Source organism: Vombatus ursinus, unplaced genomic scaffold (genome assembly GCF_900497805.2).
Source record: "Vombatus ursinus unplaced genomic scaffold, bare-nosed wombat genome assembly UNPS02013066.1, whole genome shotgun sequence".
In the NCBI taxonomy this organism is placed as follows: Eukaryota; Metazoa; Chordata; class Mammalia; order Diprotodontia; family Vombatidae; genus Vombatus; species Vombatus ursinus.
Window position 1 is genome coordinate 25,008 of NW_020952844.1, and position 17,372 is coordinate 42,379.

A 17,372-nucleotide genomic window follows, 5' to 3' on the forward strand; every position below is an offset into this window, starting at 1 on the left:
TTCCCTTTCTTTCTGTGCTACTTGACTTGGGTTCAGAGCCTCGAGCCGGCTGTGGCGTGTACGCGTCCCAAGATCTCGACGGTTTTCAAGTCATCAGTTTGTTTGGGTCCATCTCTGTGTTGGCCGAACCGAAGGATCCCACTGGGTTGTGGGATGTGGTTACTCAGGGTCAGTGCTGAGAAGCGGACAGTGCCCTCCCACCCTTACAGAGAGGGAGGGAGAAGCCGGCTATTGACCCTGTTCTACGGAGCTGGTGTGCCAAGATACTGTAGTCAGAGTGTTTGGACTGGCTTATTTTGTCCGGAGTTTCAATCCACTGGAAATCTCCATTTCTTAGCACTTCGAGGCCAAACGTAGACTTGGTAGAGTCCAAGAAGCCTTCTCAGTGTTGTGTTCGGTTGTTTTTCTGTCATGTCCAACTCATCCTGACCCCAACGGGGTTTTCTTGACCAAGATACTGGAGTGGCTTGCCGTTTCCTTCTCTAGCTCATTTTACAGATGAGGAAACTGAGGCAAACAGGGTGAAGTGACTTGCCCAGGGTCCCGCAGCTAGGAAGTGTCTGAGGCCAGATTTGAACTTAGGAAGATGAGCCTTCCTGACTTCAGGCCCGGCACTCTATCCACTGTGTCACCTAGCTAGAGGCTAGCTGAGCAGCAGAACCATGGGGTGGAAGGTGGGGTAGGACATAAGGCTGAAAACCCTAAGGAAACTCAGAGACTACCTAGTCCAACCTGGACCTGAACTGAAACCTTGGGTGACCCAAAGCCAACATGGGTCATCTAGCCCTTGCTGGGAAACCTCCCATGAGGGGAACCAGCCACCCCAAGGCCACCCATGATGCTTTGGGACAGCACTGTCGGCTTGAGAAATTGCCCTTACATCAGCCTAACTTACTCTTTGCAATTACTACCCTTAAGAGATTATACGGTCCAACCTCATTATTTTACAGAGAAGGAAACTAAGATCTTAAAAGGTGATAGGATGTGCCCAAGGTCATCCAGATAGTAGGTAGAGTCTGGATTCCATCTACAATTTAATTCAACAAACATTTGTTTAGCCAGAAGTCATCTCTAACAGGCTGACCACCTGGTGTTGAAAGGTCATGAAACATAAAACTGTAAAATGGCGCCACGCCTGCTTCCTCGATAGCTATGTGGGCAGAGGAGCAGGAAAAGGTGCAGAGAATCCCACAGTTCTTGGTCCCTCCACCAGCTTCCCTGTGACGGTTGGTCCTCGTAAGAGTGAGATCCTTGTTGAATGCCCCATGGAGGTGCTGCATGATAGCAATCTGGATATTCTTGCTATAAATGAAAGCAGAAGAAAGAAGGGAATTCCAGCTCATGGAAGGCTGGCTCCCAGGTGCTACCTAAAGAGGCAAAGAAAGGAGCTGGGGGAATGGGTTTTACATATGCCCCAAAGCGGTCAAGAATCTTACTTCATGGCCCATGGCTCCTCACTTGCTGCAGTACTAATGACAAGTGTTTGCAAAAAGGCCGTCATGGAAATAATTGCACATTATGTACCAACATCGGCTGCTAAGAAATTCTATGAAGAACTCGATAAGACTTTCTAAGCTAGGGGTTGGTTTTTTAAAATAATATTTTATTTCTTCCCCAATTAAATGTTAAAACAATTTTTAACATTTGCTTTTTTTTTTTAAGTTTTGAGTTCCAAATTCTATCCCTCCATCCCTCCCTCCCTGAGATGGTAAGTAATCTGATATAGGCTAGGAGTTCTTAATCTGGGCTTTGTGAACCAGCTCCAAGCATAGTAGATAGAGCCTTGAGCCTGAAATCAAGAAGACTTGAGTTCAAATCTGGCCTCAGACACTTATTAGTTGTGTGACCCTGGACAAGTCACTTAATCTCTATTTGCCTCACACTCCCCACCTGTAAAATGGGGATAATAACAACACCTACCCCCCAGGGTTGTTGTGAGGATTGAATGAGATAATAATTGTAAAGTGCTTAGCACAGTGCCTGGCTAAAAGTTAGCTATTGTTTACAAATTTTTTGATTACTATATTTCAGTACAGCTGGTTTTCTTTGTAATCCTATGTGTTTTATTTTACGTATTTAAAAGCATTATTCTGGGGCGGCTAGGTGGTACAGTAGATAGAGCATTGGCCCTGGAGTTAGAAAGATCTGAGTTCAAATCCAGATGGAGACACTTACTAACTGTGTGACCCTGGGCATGTCACTTAACCCCATTGCCTAGCCAGAAAGAAAGAAAGATCAGAACTCCAGTGAATACGTGATGGCCTGACAGCTCTTTCCCAGCATCCCTACATCAGGATCAGATTTTGAGGTTGCTCAATAGATGTAACCACAGAAATACCTCTATTCGGTGACCCTCTGATTGTAAACATTGGCTATGGCATAAAACCAGGAGATGTGTGATTGCCAAAAGTAACCCCCGCGGTGCTGGGGGATTCTGTGGAGAGTTGAGGTCCTTTTGTTGGTGAATTAAATTATGTTGTCCTCATCGGCCTCCAAGGCATTGCAGAGACTCTGGGACTGATGCTTAATCTCTAAGAGAAGGTTGGCTTTACCATCTACACAGGAAAGACTAAGTGGATGAAGGATGTCTGTTGCCAGGATTTCAACATGCATCTAAATGGATGTTTGTCCAACAGAATGTGTTATCTGAAGCAGATTTCTTTTCTTTTTTTTTTTTAATTCATTAATTTATTTGTAGTTTTCAACATTCACTTCCACAAGATTTTGAATTCCAAATTTTCTCCCCATCTCATCCCTCCCCCACCCCAAAATGGCATGCATTCTGAATACCCCTTCCCCTAATCTGCCCTCCCTTCTATCTCTGCCCCCCTTTCTCTTCTCCCCTTCCCCTTCAATTTTTCTGTAGGGCAGGATAGATTTCTATATTCCATTGCCTGTACATCTTATTTCCCAGTTGCATGTGAAAACATTTTTTTTAACATTTGTTTTTAAAACTTTGGGTTCCAAATTTTCTCCCTTTCTCCCTCCCCACCTACCCTCATTCAGAAGGCAAGCAATTTGATACATGTTATACATGTGAAGTTATGCAAAACACTTCCATATAGTCATGTTGTGAAAAACTAAGTATATTTCCCTTCATCCTATCCCGCCCCCCATTTATTCTGTTCTCTCTTTTGACCCTGTCCTTCCTTACAACTGTTTGCTTCTCATTACCCCTCCCCTAATCTGCCCTCCCCTCTATCATCCTCCTGCTCTCTTGTTCCCATCCCTCCCTATTTTCCTGTTGGGTAAGATAGATTTCCATACCCAATTGAATGCGTATGTTATTCCCTCCTTAAGCCAAATCCAATGAGAATAAGATTCACTTATTCCCTCTCACCTTCCCCCATTTCACCTCCACTGTAAAAGTCTTTTCTTGTCTGTTTTATGTGAGATAAGTTACCCCATTCTGCTTCTCCCTTTCTCCTTCTCCCAGTATAATCCTCTCACCCCTTAATTTTATTCTCCAGATATGACCCCTTCATCTTCAACTCACCCTGTGCCCTCTATCTATCTATCTATCTATCTATCTATCACATATAATTTTTTTCCTTCCAACTACTCTACTACTGACAAAGGTCTCATGAGTTACAAATATCATCTTTCCATGCAGGAATGTAAATAAGTCTCTTATGATTTCTCTTTTCTGTTTACCTCTTCATGTTTCACTTGAGTCTTGCATCTGAAAGTCAAATTTTCTTTTCAGCTCTGGTCTTTTCATCAAGAATGCTTGAAAGTCCTCTATTTCACTGAATGTCCATTTTTTCCCCTGAAGGATTATACTCAGTTTTGCTGGGTAGGTGATTCTTGGTTGTAATCCTATCTCCTTTGCCCTCCAGAATATTATATTCCATGCCCTGCGGTCCCTTAATGTAGAAGCAGCTAAATCTTATGTTATCCTGATTGTGTTTCCACAATACTTGAATTGTTTCTTTCTGGCTGCTTGCAATATTTTCACCTTGACCTGGGAACTCTGGAATTTGGCTACAACATTCCTAGGAATTTTCATTTGGGGATCTCTTTCAGGAGGTGATTGGTGGATTCTTTCAATTTCTATTTTGCCCTCTGGTTCTAAAATATCAGGGCAGTTTTCCTTGATAATTTCTTGAAAGATGATGTCTAGGCTCTTTTTTTGATCATGGCTTTCAGATAGTCCAATAATTTTTAAATCATCTCTCCTGGATCTATTTTCCAGGTCAGTTGTTTTTCCAATGAAATATTTCACATTGTTTTCTATTTTTTCATTCTTTTGGTTTTGTTTTACAGTGTCTTGATTTCTTATAAAGTCACTAGCTTCTAATTGCTCCATTCTAATTTTAAAGGAAGTATTTTCTTCAGTAAGTTTTTGGACTTCTTTTTCCATTTGGCCAATTTTGCTTTTTAGGGCATCCTTCTCCTTATTGGCTTTTTGAACTTCTTTTGCCATTTGGGTTAGGCTATTTTTTAAGGTGTTATTTTCTTCAGTATTTTTTTGGGTCTCCTTTAGCAAGCTGTTGACTTGTTTTTCATGATTTTCTTGCATCACTCTCATTTCTCTTCCCAGTTTTTCCTCTACTTCTCTTACTTGCTTCTCAAAATCCTTTTTGAGCTCTTCCATGGCCTGAGACCAATTCATATTTTTCTTGGAGACTTTGGATGTAGGAGCTTTGACTTTGTTGTCTTCTTCTGGTTGTATGTTTTGACCTTCTTTATCACCAAAGAAAGATTCTATGGTCTGACTTTTTTTTTTTTTGCATAGTTTGCTCATGATCCCAGCCAATTACTTATGTTATAAATTCTTTGTTAAGATAGGGGTCTGCTTCCAGTGTGGAGAATGTACTGTCCCAAGCATCAAGGGTTTTGTGTAGCTGTTTTCAGAGATACTTCTAGGGACCTGTAAATTTTAATTTCTTCCAAGGTGGTATGATAAGGGTGAGGTGTTTACTCCTTTCCTGGCCTGTGCTCTGATCTATGAGTGACCCCAAGCACTCTTTTCTGCCTTGGAACTGTGAGGAGAATTTCCTCTCCACCACCACTACAAGTTTCAGCATGCCAGCGCTCCTCCTCACCCCAGGACCACCACGCAGAACTGTGACCAAGATCCAAGCATGGGCAAAGCAAGAGATTCCTGACTCTGCACTGGCAAAGAGATCCCTGCAATCCCCCTTTGATCAGCTGCTAAGTCTCTGGGCCAGAAACTCCAGAGGCAGCTGCCACCCTGGGGCTGTGCTCGGGGCTACGCTTGGGGACTAGGGCTGGGACTGAGCCTCTCTCTCACTGCAGTCACAGACCTTTCCCACTGACCTTCTAAGTTGTCTTTGGCATTCGTGGGTTGAGAAGTCTGGAATCCAACACAGGTGCCCGTGATTCAGTACCCTGAGGCCTGCTCCAGTTGTGCTGAGGCCTGAGTGCCCATGCCAAACTGTGTTCCTCTCCCTGCCCAGCATGATATACCTTTCTGATCAACCAGCCAGGCTGTCAGGCTGGAAATGTGTTTCACTCTGTCTTTTTTGTGGGTTCTGCTGCTTTAGAATTTGTTTAGAGCTATTTTTACAGGTATTTGGGGGGGGTTTGGGGGAGAGCTCAGGCAAGGCACTGCTTTTACTCTGCCATCTTGGCTCTGCCCCGCCCCGCCATACTCTGGAGCAGTTTTCTAATACAGATAATACAGGTAGATGTTAAGTGTGTACAGAATTGGAAAAGAGGAGGATGGGCTGAATTGCTTCGGGGAAAACTCTTCTACTCACCCCAAGCTTCCCATAACAGCAAAAGCCCATTTTAAAGATACAAACATTTTGCCCATGTTGCTGTATAGCAGCAAAACCTGGAATCTCCTTGCCTATGAAGACTGAGAGATTTGAACATCACACACAGGGTGATGGAGAGGTTCAGGGTGGGTATGAGCAGATATAATGCAGAATTAATGAGAAAATCTGAAGATAAATAGGAGAAAAGGGTGTTATCTAGGAATTGTGTGACAAGAAGAGAAGATAGGCTGGTAATGGAATGAAGGTAAAGGAAGACAGATGCCCAGTCAGAGGGTTCCACTGGTACCCTCATGGTGTCAGAGAAAATCAAGGAAGACTTCCAGAATGCTGTGGGGGCCCCCAAGTGATGGACACAGATGAGAGTCACACAGGATGGGCAGGTGTGGTTGGGCTGGAAGTTGGCCCATTTGGCTGGAAGAGATAAGTACATGAGCAAAGAATGGGACCACAGCCTTGAAAGATAAGTTGAGGTCAGATGATGGAAGGGTAAATGCCAAACAGAGAAGTTTCTGTTATTCTAAAGACAATAGGACTATAGTAACCTAGTGTTTGACAAACCCAAAGATCCAAGATTTTGGGACAAGAAATCACTATTTGACAAAAATTGCTAGGAAAACTGGAAAGCAAGTTAGCAGAAACTAGGTGTAGACCAACATCTCACACAATATCCTGACATAAGGCTAAAATGCATATATGATTTAAACATGAAAGATAATATGATAAACAATCTATGGATAAGGGAAGAATTTATGACCAAACAAGAGATAGAAAGTATTACAGGATGTAAAATGGGTAATTTTGATTACATCAGATAAAAAAGCTTTTGCACGAACAAAACCAATGTAGCCAAGATTAGAGGGAAAGCAGAAAACTGGGGAGAAAATTTTGACAGCAAGTGTCTCTCAGAAAGGCTGCTTTTCTTATATAGAGAACTGAGTCAAATTAATAAGAATATAAGTCGTTCCCCAATTGATAAATGGTCAAAGGATATGAACGGGCAGTTTTCAGAAGAAAACAAAGCTATTGATAGTCACATAAAAATGCTTTAAATCTCTATTGATTAGAGAAATGAAAATTAAATAACTCTGAGGCCTCACGTCACACCTATCAAATTGGCTAATATGACAGAAAAGGAACATGACAAATGTTGGAAAGGATGTGGGAAAATAGAGACACAAATGCACTGTTGGTGGAGTTGTGAACTGATCCAGCCATTCTGGAGAGCAATTTGGAACTGTACCCAAAGGGCTATAAAACTGTGCATACCCTTTGATCCAGAAACATGACTATTAGGTCTGTACCCCAAAGAGATCAAAGAAAAAGGAAAAATCAAAGAAAAAGAAAAAATATATGAGTGTACATGGGCATGTGTGTGTTGAGTGTGTTTATAATATTGATAGCAGTTCTTTTTGTGGTGGCAAAGAATTGGAAATTGAGGGGATGCCCGTCAATTGGGGAATGGCTGAGCAAGTTGTGGTGTATGAATGTAATGGAATACTCTTGTTCTATAAGAGATTAGGAGCAGGATGCTCTCAGAAGAATACTTACATGAACTGATGCAAAGTGAAACGAGCAGTACCAGCAGATCATTGTACACAGTCACAGCAATAGTGTACAATAATCAGCTGTGAATGACATAGCTTTTCTCAGCCACACAATGACCTAAAACAATTCCGAAGGACTTAAAATGAAAAATGCTGTCCGCCTCCAGAGAAAGAACTGATGGAGTCTGAATGCAGATTGAAGCATGCTTGTTTTATTCTTATTTTTCAGTCTGTGTTTTCTTTTGCAACATGGCTAATATGGAAATGTTTTGTATGATTGCACATATATAATCTATGTCAAATTGCTTGCCTTCTCAAGAAGAGGGGAGAGGAGGGAGGGAGGAAGAGAATATGGAACTCAAAAAAGACAAATGTTAAACATTTTTGTTTACGTGTAATTGAGAAAAATAAATAATAATTAAATTTTTTTAAAAGACGATAGGGAGAACTGAGGCGGGTGGGGTAGGAGCCAAGACGGCAGATTAAAGGCAGAAGCCCAGCTGAACTCTCCCAACATTTCCCTCTAAACAACTTTAAAATAACCTCTCAAATCAAATTTTGGACGGCGAAGCCAGCCAAAGATGAGTGAGCCATTTCCCCAGCCTAAGACAGCTTAGGAGGGGGCAGGAGAGGTCTGTGACCCTGGGTGCGGGCAGCCCAGAGTACAGCAGCAGCACCAGATGCTTGGGGGGCTTGGACGAAGCTGTGACGGGGCAGCAGCAGCTTCGGGAGTACTCAGCCCAGAGGAAGCTGGGGTCCAGAGAAGTGAAGGGATTCTCCCAAGGTGACTCAGGGGTAAGGAGCACGGGGAGGATCTAAGCCCAGATCTGCTCGCAGGCTCTTTTTGGCCCTCCTTCCATCACACGTGGCCTCTGGATATGTAAGATCATCTGGTCCAATCCTCTCATGTTGCCAACAAGGGAGCTGAGGCCCAGAGAGGGTCAGTAAGTTCCCCAGGGTCACACAGCTCTCTGGTAGCAGAACCTGCAGCCAGAGCCCAAGCATCCCGCTGTACAGGCCATGGTGCCTACGAGCAGAAGAATGTCTAGAAGCCCATGAAGGGGGGTGTCTGCTTCTTAAATAAGTGCCTGTGTGAGAGTGAGCTGCCCTGGCATGTCTGCCCGGGGGTCCTGGGGCTCCCTGGAGCACATCCCACTGGGCAACCCCTGGCTCTTCTTTTAGGAGACGCCCAGCATGCCACTGCTGCACCAGCCTGCTGCTCTTGGAAGGGAGGGTGGCACTCCATGGGCCCCTTCGAGACTCTCCATCTTCCTCCTCAACTTGGCTGCCTGGTCGGCTTCAGTCTGCCAAACACTCCCAAGCGGGATTCTGAAGATCTGCGCTTCACCATCCTGGCTTTGCTACTTACCGCCTCTGTGACCCCAGTTAGGCCAGTCCCTACCTCATCTGGGCCTCGGCTTGGTCCTCTGTGAAATGGGGGAGATGGACTAACTGGCCTGTAAGGTCCCAACCAGTCCCAAAGCCCATCGTCCTGCTTCGTCTTGCCCTCCGTAGTCCGTCCTTCCTTCAGCAGCTGCCAAACTGCACAGGCTCGCGGGTGGTGCTGCCCTGCTCCAGGGGCTTCAATGAATCACTGCTGCCTCCAGGATACAAAACAAAAACCCTCCTCTGTTTGGCTCTGAAGGTCCTTCACGAACTAGCACCCGCCTGCCTTTCTAGGCTGAGTTCTCACTATTTCCCATCACATGTTCTGTGTATGCTCTGTGTGCTTCCTTGTCGGACCTTGTATATGTCAGCCCATCTCCCACTTCCACGTCTTTGCACGGGCTTGCCCCATGGCTGAAATAATCCCCAGCTCTTGAAAAGCCTAACTGTCTTTCAAGACTGTCTGAGGGGCCACCTCCACATGAGGTCTTTCCTGATTCCCTATCAGGGTTAGCATTCCCCTCCCCTCCAAGATAATTTGTATCTGTTCCACATACGTAATGGAGACACTGGCCAATGCGGGGTCCATTCTTTGGCTATTTCGTATGCTTCATGACTGGCCAACTTTCCATTCTCCTTTACATATTCCCTCAGTAGAATGTCACTCTACATCTTTAAGGGTAAGATACTGTTTCACTTTTGTCTTTCCATTCTCAGCTCCAAGCACTGGCCTGGCACATCATCACCATCACTAATCACCATCACTATTCATCACCAACACCATCACCACCACCATCATGACAATCACCATCACCATCATCATCACCATCATCATCATCACCACCACCATCATCATCATCATAACATTTATATATCATTTTAAGATTGGCAGAGCAGTTGAACCATGTCTAATTTGACTCTTCATTGTAGATTGATTTGAAAGCCAGGACTCAGACCGCCATGTTCTGGCTCTAAGACCTCTCCTCCACCTTCCACTTCATCTCATCAGACCCAAGAGTGGACTTTTGGGATGCATTTCCTAGTTCTACGGATGATGCATTTGGCTTGACTGATTAGAGTGCCTAATCTTCCACAACCTCTCCAGAAATGATTCTAGATAGGGCTCTTCAATAGCAGCACAAATCTTCTTGGACTTCCCCACTACCCAACAGTGGACAATGCCATCCAGAAAAGTAGTGAGGCAGGTCCCTGCCCAGCGCTCACCCAGATCACTGCAGCAGCCTCCAGACTGGCCTCCCCGCCTCATGCCTCTCCCCACTCAAGTCTGCCCTGCACCGCTGCCCAATGGACCTTCCTCAACTTTACCTGGGCATGACTCCGGCTCAGTAGACTCTGGTAGCTTCTTGCTGCCTCTAGGATCTGCTACAAGCTCCCCTGCTCAGCTTGTGAAGCCCTTCATTTTCTCACCCCATCCCTTCCCCTCCCTCCCTCCGTGATCCCGCCAAATTGTCCTCCTCTGTTCCTCATGCCAAGCCTTTGCCCTGGCTGTCCCCCATGCCTGGAGCACACTCTTTTCCTTCCTCTGCCTCTGAGCCTCGTTCTTCCTGTAAGATGACGTTTGGGTGCCATCTTCCGAACAAAGCCTTTCCTCATCCCCTGCTGCTCCCAAGTGCTGCTGATGCCCCCCCTCCCAAACTACGTTGTCTCTTTGTTTTGTTTTTTTTTGTGAGGCAATCGGGGTTAAGTGACTTGCCCAGAGTCACACAGGTAGTATGTGTCAAGTGTTTGGTCTGAGGCCGGATTTGAACTCAGGTCCTCCTGACTTCAGGGCCAGTGCTCTATCCACTGCGCCACCTAGCTGCCCCTTGTCTCTTTATTGTTGGTAATGTTCAGCCATTTTCAGTCTTGTCCAGCTCTCCGTGACCCCATTTGGGTTTTCTTGGCAGAGATACTGGAATGCTTTGCCATTTCCTTCTCCAGCTCGTTTTACAGATGTGGAAACTGAGGCAAGCAGGGTGAGGTGACTGGCCCAGGGTCACACAGCTATTAAGTGTCTGAGGCTGCATTTGAGCCCAGGTCTTTCTGACTCTAGGCCCCACGCTCTCTCTACTGCAACCCTCGCCTCTACTACACATTCATTCACATATTTGCGCTGTATCTAGCATTCAGTCCTTGCCACCTCCCGCGTTAGAATGTCAGCTCCTTGTCAGTTGGGATTATTTCATTCTTTGTGCTTGTGGCCCCCATGTCTAGTACAGTGCCTGGTACACAGTAGGTGCTCAATAAATGCCCAATGTGTGATGGATTGGTTTGAGAGGCAGTAGAGCCTAATAGGCAGAGTGCTGGACCTTGAACCAGGAAGATCTTGCCATTGACCCTTCTGACCTCTGCATGACTCTGGACAGGCAGCCTGCCCCCCTGAGCTCTAGCTCTCCGTCCGTCAAGTGAGGATGCTACCACGCGCGGCACCTGTCCCTGGGCTGGCGGGTGAGGGGCTCCTGGGAGATCGCCCCACGACAGCCCTTGGCCATCTTTTTAAAGGAAAGTCCGCCAGGATTCTTGTCTTTTAGAAGACTTGTCCCTGCCTACCTGTCAGGAGAGACGAGCTGGAAAGACTCGGGCAGCGTGGAGGTTCTCTGGGCCAACACAGTGGGACGATCCTCACTGGGGCCTTGGCTTAGAGACGGTGCCCGAGTGCGGCCTCTGAGACCTGCTCTGGTTTCCTGGGCCTGGCTTTCCGTGCCAAGCTGTCTCGACTCCAGAACACATCCTTCTACTCATCCTCCCTGCTCTGCTCTTTCACTAGAAGCCCCTCAGAGCTGGCATTTTGGGACTTCTCCAGTGGGTGCCCCCATGGCTATGCCCTGGTGCCTCCCTGCCCACTACTGATTCCTGACAGACACCCCGCTCCTGCCTTTCCGTGTCTTGGTCTCTGTGGCGTTATCCAGCATCCCTGCGATGTGAGAGAAGGGGGCCCACCATCCTAGTACCAAGATAAGGGGGCAGGCTGGGGGGTCCTGGTTCCAGGAGGTGGCCCCCTAGGTCCCTAGTCATGGACCCTGGGACCCAGCAGTCCCTCCCCTGGGGACAGAGACTCAGAGACTGAGATTCAGGAGCATCCTTTGCCTTGCCCCGAGCCCCTCTTGACTGTGACTGTCTCAGCTCAGGTGGGCTGGGGAAAGTTCAAATTCTCCCTTAATAAAGCACTGGCTGTCTCTGCTGTGGAATCCTCTCCGTCCCAATGCAGCTGCGTGGCCTGAGACAGGAAGCCTCAGGTTCCCCCTCTTTAAAATCAGGGGGTGATGGCCAGATGCTTCTGAGCAGGGGGATGCCGGCAGGTGTCTGGCCAGTAGCTCTCTGGACAAGGCGCATGGGACGCGCTGTTGAGTGAAAGCCTTGTATTGACATTCTCTCCATGTCTTTCTCAAGTCTGGACAATCGAACCTGGGTTTGTTGTTTTTTGCCAATTTCTGAGGTATAGACGCTCACTCTAAAATTTTAACAAGCAGCTCTTTCAAGCCTGTTCTGGTTGGCTCCAGCCCCCCCCCCCCGCCCCCAGCCTTCAAGGTCCCCGGTCGGCTTTCAGGATCCGCATGGCCACCCCCGGGGCCTGGGTCAGGCTTGGCAGGATGCCCCCCTGCCCCCACCGGGCACCTAACTTCCACTCCTGCCCCTGCCCATCAGCCCCACAGCATGACTGGGCTGGGTTCCTGGTGGCAGCTGCCATCCAGCGGTCAACACGCCTGAGTGCAGCCCCTCAGCTATGCGGTTGGGGAAGGGATTGGGGGATCCACATGTGGGCAGCACAGGGGTTTGGAAGGGAAGACTGGCAGGTGGGGAGGGGGCTGTGTCCCTCCCTTAGTCCAGGAGCCTGGACTTCCCTTCTGGGCTCTCAAAGCAGGGGCGTCCTTCCCCGCATCTCCACTTTCCCCCTCTGTCCAACCTCAGGCACCCTCCCAAGGCATAGCTCTGTCTGACCCTGGCTCTCCCTTTCTGGGGCCATGTGGTCCACTGTCTAAAGGTTTCAGCCTGAGTTATCAGATCAGGAAATCTGGGGGTTCTCATCCAGGTCAGACAGAGGGAGAAGGTGACATGACAAAACTCCCTGCCTCCCTTCCAGGGTTGTTGGGGGGCGGGTCCAGAAACGGGAGCTATTTCTGCCAGGCTCGGGTCACTAGTTTGTGATTTTGTCAGGGTGGGACTCCTTGTTCGTACAAGCCTGCCTGAGACTCAGAAAGGCTAAACAACTTTGTCTGTAGGCACACAGCAAGCTAGCCTGGATTTGAATTCAGGGCTCCCTGGCATCAGGTCAAAAATGATCAGCACTCTTGTCTCAGTTACCAGGATAAAAAACGTCACAGGCTAAGGATTTTCCTTCTGATGTCTGTCATTCAGTACCCAAGCCTCGGATTAAAGAATCCTTTTGTAGTCAATGCAAAGGAACTGCTTGCAAATACATGCCCGGGAAGGGTTGTTTTCAGGGAGCAGAGGCCAGAGAAAGAGACCATGACCTTCCCCACCTGGGAAACAGGACTCGGGGAGGGGGAAGGTGCTGGGTTCGAATCCTGGTTGTTATAGCTTGGGTGACTGGGAGTGAGTCCCTTCCCCTTCCCGGGGTTCAGTGTCTTCAATTGTCCAATGAGGAGCCGGGCTAAATGACCTTCACAGGCTCTTCTGTCTCCTAAATTTATCTGCTCCCCAAACAGAGGGAAGCGGTGGCAGCTGGGAACCCGAGGTCACCGGCAGATGGGAAGGTGGTCACCTAGTCTTGCTGGTGAGGCAAAAGTAGGGTGGCAGACTAGAACCCAGGAGGCTTGGCCCCTGGCTGGTGGGGTTCCTTCCCAGCACTCCTCCCACCGAGGTAAGAGATCCGGGTTTGGCTTTCTCGCCCCACTCAGGGCTAGTGACTCTGTCCTCAGTCCCCTCCTTCAGCTCAATTCGGTTGAATTATCAGCACTTATTAATCACCTACTGGATGCCGGGCTGAGGGCTGGGTGTTCGACACCCAAACCCCAAAGTTAAACTGTCCCGGAGGAGCCCACAAACCGTAAGTAATTGCAGGAGGGGGAAATCGGGAAGGCTTTGTCTAACGGTGCATGGGGGAGGTGGGGGACGTGGGGGCAGACCAGGGATAAGCAGGGGAACGCACAGAGGCAGGGGTCAGTGCTTAGCGCTTGGCTCCCTATTGCTGGAAGGATAAAAGGCAAACTTCACCCTGGCACTTAGGCCTCTCCACGGTCCAGCTTCAGCCCCCCAGTCCAGGCTGATTTCACATTCTCCTCTTCACAGGCTTTCTTCCTGCGCTTTGCCACGGCTGGCAGGCCAGTCTCCCACTCTCCTCCCTTTGAGTCTCTCCCCCGGGTTTGGGACCCTCGTCCTCCCTACTCCTCCTTCCAATGACCTTGTATTTTATGTGTTTGTGTGTTAGTGTTCGTCCTTCGTTTTGGAGGGGACCAATGACACTGGGGACGTCGATTCCCGTGTGCCTTAGATTGAAGTGAGGCAGAGCTGCGCAAAGTCGTCAGCCTCATTCCTTCCTCCGGAGTCATCAAAGTCCAGCGGCAGGACAAAAGTCGGGATGCCGGCGACGGCCGGGGATGCAGAGGGTGACCACGGTGTCTTCCGTGTCCGACGGAGCCCTGAGCGCCTGCTTCAGCCGCCTTCGTGGCCGTGGGAACGTATTGTTCTCATCCGCCCCTTCCGTGGGGGAAGTCGTCCCACGCTTGGGGTAGATACCCCCTAATTCTGAGGCCCAGCAGCCCGTCTACCTCGACGGGATGTGGCCGCCGTCCACGCTGCAGCCTCTGGGGGCCACAGGTGAGAGTTGGGTGGACACCGAAGGCGGATAGGTCTCGGCAGCCCTCCCACTGGTGTGTAGGTTGGGGGGGGGGCGCTAGTCCCGCACTGCTGAATCGGTGGGTCACTGTCACACTCATGAATGCAGCCCCGACGACCTGCCAGGCCAAGCTGTCTGAGTTACAGAATCCACTGGCCATGCCAAGGTGTGAGGTCGGTGGGAGCAGTTCCTGGACGTCTCCTGCGTCCTTAATCCCTCTGGAAGGGGCCACGTGGGAGGCGATGCTGGGTGGGAAGGGACGGAGAGGGGTCTGGGCCGGGAAAGGCCGCCAGCCAGGTGGGGATCTGGCATTCCGAAAACAGGCTGTCCGACCAAAAAGGCCCTTAAGAGCGGACCTTTGGGGGCAGGGGACGTTTCTGCTGCCCCTTACCCCGCGTCTGGACTAGAGGAAGACGTGGAAGGGTCAGAAGATGGGGATTTCCCCCGTGGAGCCTTAGCGGTAGCCTGGTACACCCAACAGAGACAGCCTTAGGTCTCTACAAGGGTCCTGGTGGGCGGCTGGCTGGCGCAGTGGATAGAGCGCCAGGCCTGGAGTCGGGAAGACTTGAGGGCAAATCCGGCCTCAGACTCTTACTCGCTGGGTGACCCTGGGCAAGCCTCTTTTCCCTGCTTGCCTCAGTTTCCCCATCTGTCAAATGAGCCGGAGAAGGAAATGGCAAACCGCTCCAGTATCTTTGCCAAGAAAACCCCCAGTGGGGTCACGGAGGGCTGGACATGACCGAGCACCCCCACCACAGAGGTCCTCACCACCGGAGCCCCTTCTCTCCTGGACTGTGCTCTGTCCCTGTGGGCGCAGCGCCCAGCCGGCCGGGGGTCCAGGCCTCGCGTCAAAGCCAATGAATGTTTATGGACATTGGGAAGACGCCACCTGGCTGGGTTAGAATGAGCGACGATCCGGTGGGGATCGGGAAAGCCACCCCCAAACCCTCCAGGTCACCCCCAGACTCTGGTGACCGCAAGGACAGGCTGTGCTCTGGGCACTCAACCAGTCAAGACACATGGGGTGGGGGAGAGGGACCGGCAGAGGCGTCACGCGGTACATAGGTGCTGTAGATGGCTACGCGCACACACCTGTACGTTTGTGCAGGTTGTTTCAGTCGAGTCTGACGCTTCATGACCCCTTTGGGTTTTCTCTGCAGAGATGCTGACTCGTTTGCCGTTGCCTTCTCCGGCTCATTTTACAGATAAGGAAACTGAGGCAAACAGGGTGAAGTGACTTGCCCAGGGTCACACAGCTAGGAAGGGTGTGAATTTTAACTCAGAAAGAGGAATCTTCCTGATTCCAGGCCCAGCACTCTGTGCATGCTGGCGCCACCTAGCTGCCCAAATCCAGCTGGAATCAGGAAGACCTGAATTCAAATGCTGCTTAGGCACTTAGGCACTTGCTTACCCTGGGCCTGCCTCACTTCCTTCAACTGTACAATGGGGGTAATAATAGTACCTCCTGCCCAGGGTTGTTGTGATATTCAAGTGAGATGTTTGTAAAACACTTAGCACAGTGCCTGTCACACAGTAGGCGCTATATAAATGTACAAGTGAGCTCCTCCAGAAGACCCCCGCCCCCACCTATTACCAAGTCTCCTTCCTTCACCCCCGCGGCCTGCTTTTCCTCTTCCCCGACCCCCATTTGTGTGTGTGGGGGGGGGTCCGTCCACTTCCCCCCTGCTGTAAAGGGGGGGGGGTCTTTCCTCATGAGAGTGTAAGCCCTTCAAGGGCAGGCCGTTGTATTTGGGCGTGGCGCACAGTAAAGCGCTTCTTCCGGGTTTGTTGACTGACTGACTGACCACAAAACACGAAGCTGGCACCAGTTCCAATTTGATGCTGGTTGTTGGTCAATTAATCGATCGGCTTCCCCCTCTCCCCCCCCCCTTCGCAGCTTGTCCCTTCAGAGGCTAGGGGCGGATTCGAAATCTGCTCCCCCGGCTCTGCCCCTCCCCCCACCCCAGCGGCGCCGCGCGTGCGTTCTGAGTTATCCCGCCCGGGTAAGCCTCGGCCTGTGTTCCTGACCCCTCTGGACCTCAGTTCCTGCTCGGGTAAAATGGGTCTGCACTTCACAGAGCGCCACTGGGGGCCCAGAGCTCGGTACAAAGGGGAAAGAGGGAGCACGTTGGGCAAGCCGCCCTTCGCCTCGGGCCTCAGTTTCCCCTCCTATAAGGGAGGGGGAGGGGAGGCAGCTAAAAGCGAATGTGGAGAATGCGGGCATCGATCCCGCTACCTCTCGCATGCTAAGCGAGCGCTCTACCATTTGAGCTAATTCCCCGCGCCGGGGACGCACTCCTGAGCGATCCCACACATTAGGATCACGTCATCGCGGCCCCCCCCCCCCCCCCCGGCGTGGCTTCCCGAGGCCCGCCCGCCCGCCTCCGCCCCCGTCACCAGGCCCCCATTGGCTGCCCTGGGCACCCCGCTTGGCTGCCGGGATTGGCCGGGCTCGATTTATTTTTAAAAAGCAGCGTCTGCAACGATTGGGTGCTTGTCCCGTCTGTCAAGTTGGGGCTTCGCTGTTGCTAAGGCGGAAGGGGAACTTGAGAGTCTTCTTCCTACTTCTCATTTGCTGCTTCCCGACCCCAGGGGCCGGAGCTTCCGGATCCGTCAAGTCCCTAGGAAAGAATGCGCTCCGAGCGCTTGATTGACGGACTCTCTTGCCCAATGGTCGCGAGATCTCTGGAACCTCCGGAAGACCCAATAGGAACTAGGGGTGGGAGATTCCCTCCAATGCGCGCGAGGCTGGGGGCGGCCCCGGCGCGGTGATTGGGCCAAAGCCGCCGGGGGCGGGCGGAGGGCAAGTCGGGGGAGCTCCGGGCCTGCTGGCTGGGGACTCCGCCATTTTGGGCGCTTCACGGATGGTGTTGGGGAGCGCGCTTCGCGCCTGAGCGC

The 17,372-nt window shown here is 50.1% G+C and overlaps 1 non-coding gene across 1 annotated transcript; it reads right to left on the reverse strand.

Moving 5' to 3' along the window:
• Positions 1 to 16,682: 16,682 nt before the first annotated feature.
• TRNAA-AGC lies at positions 16,683 to 16,755 on the reverse strand. The gene has a single exon. It is a non-coding gene; the product is annotated as a tRNA-Ala (tRNA).
• Between the last annotated feature and the right edge of the window lie 617 nt (positions 16,756 to 17,372).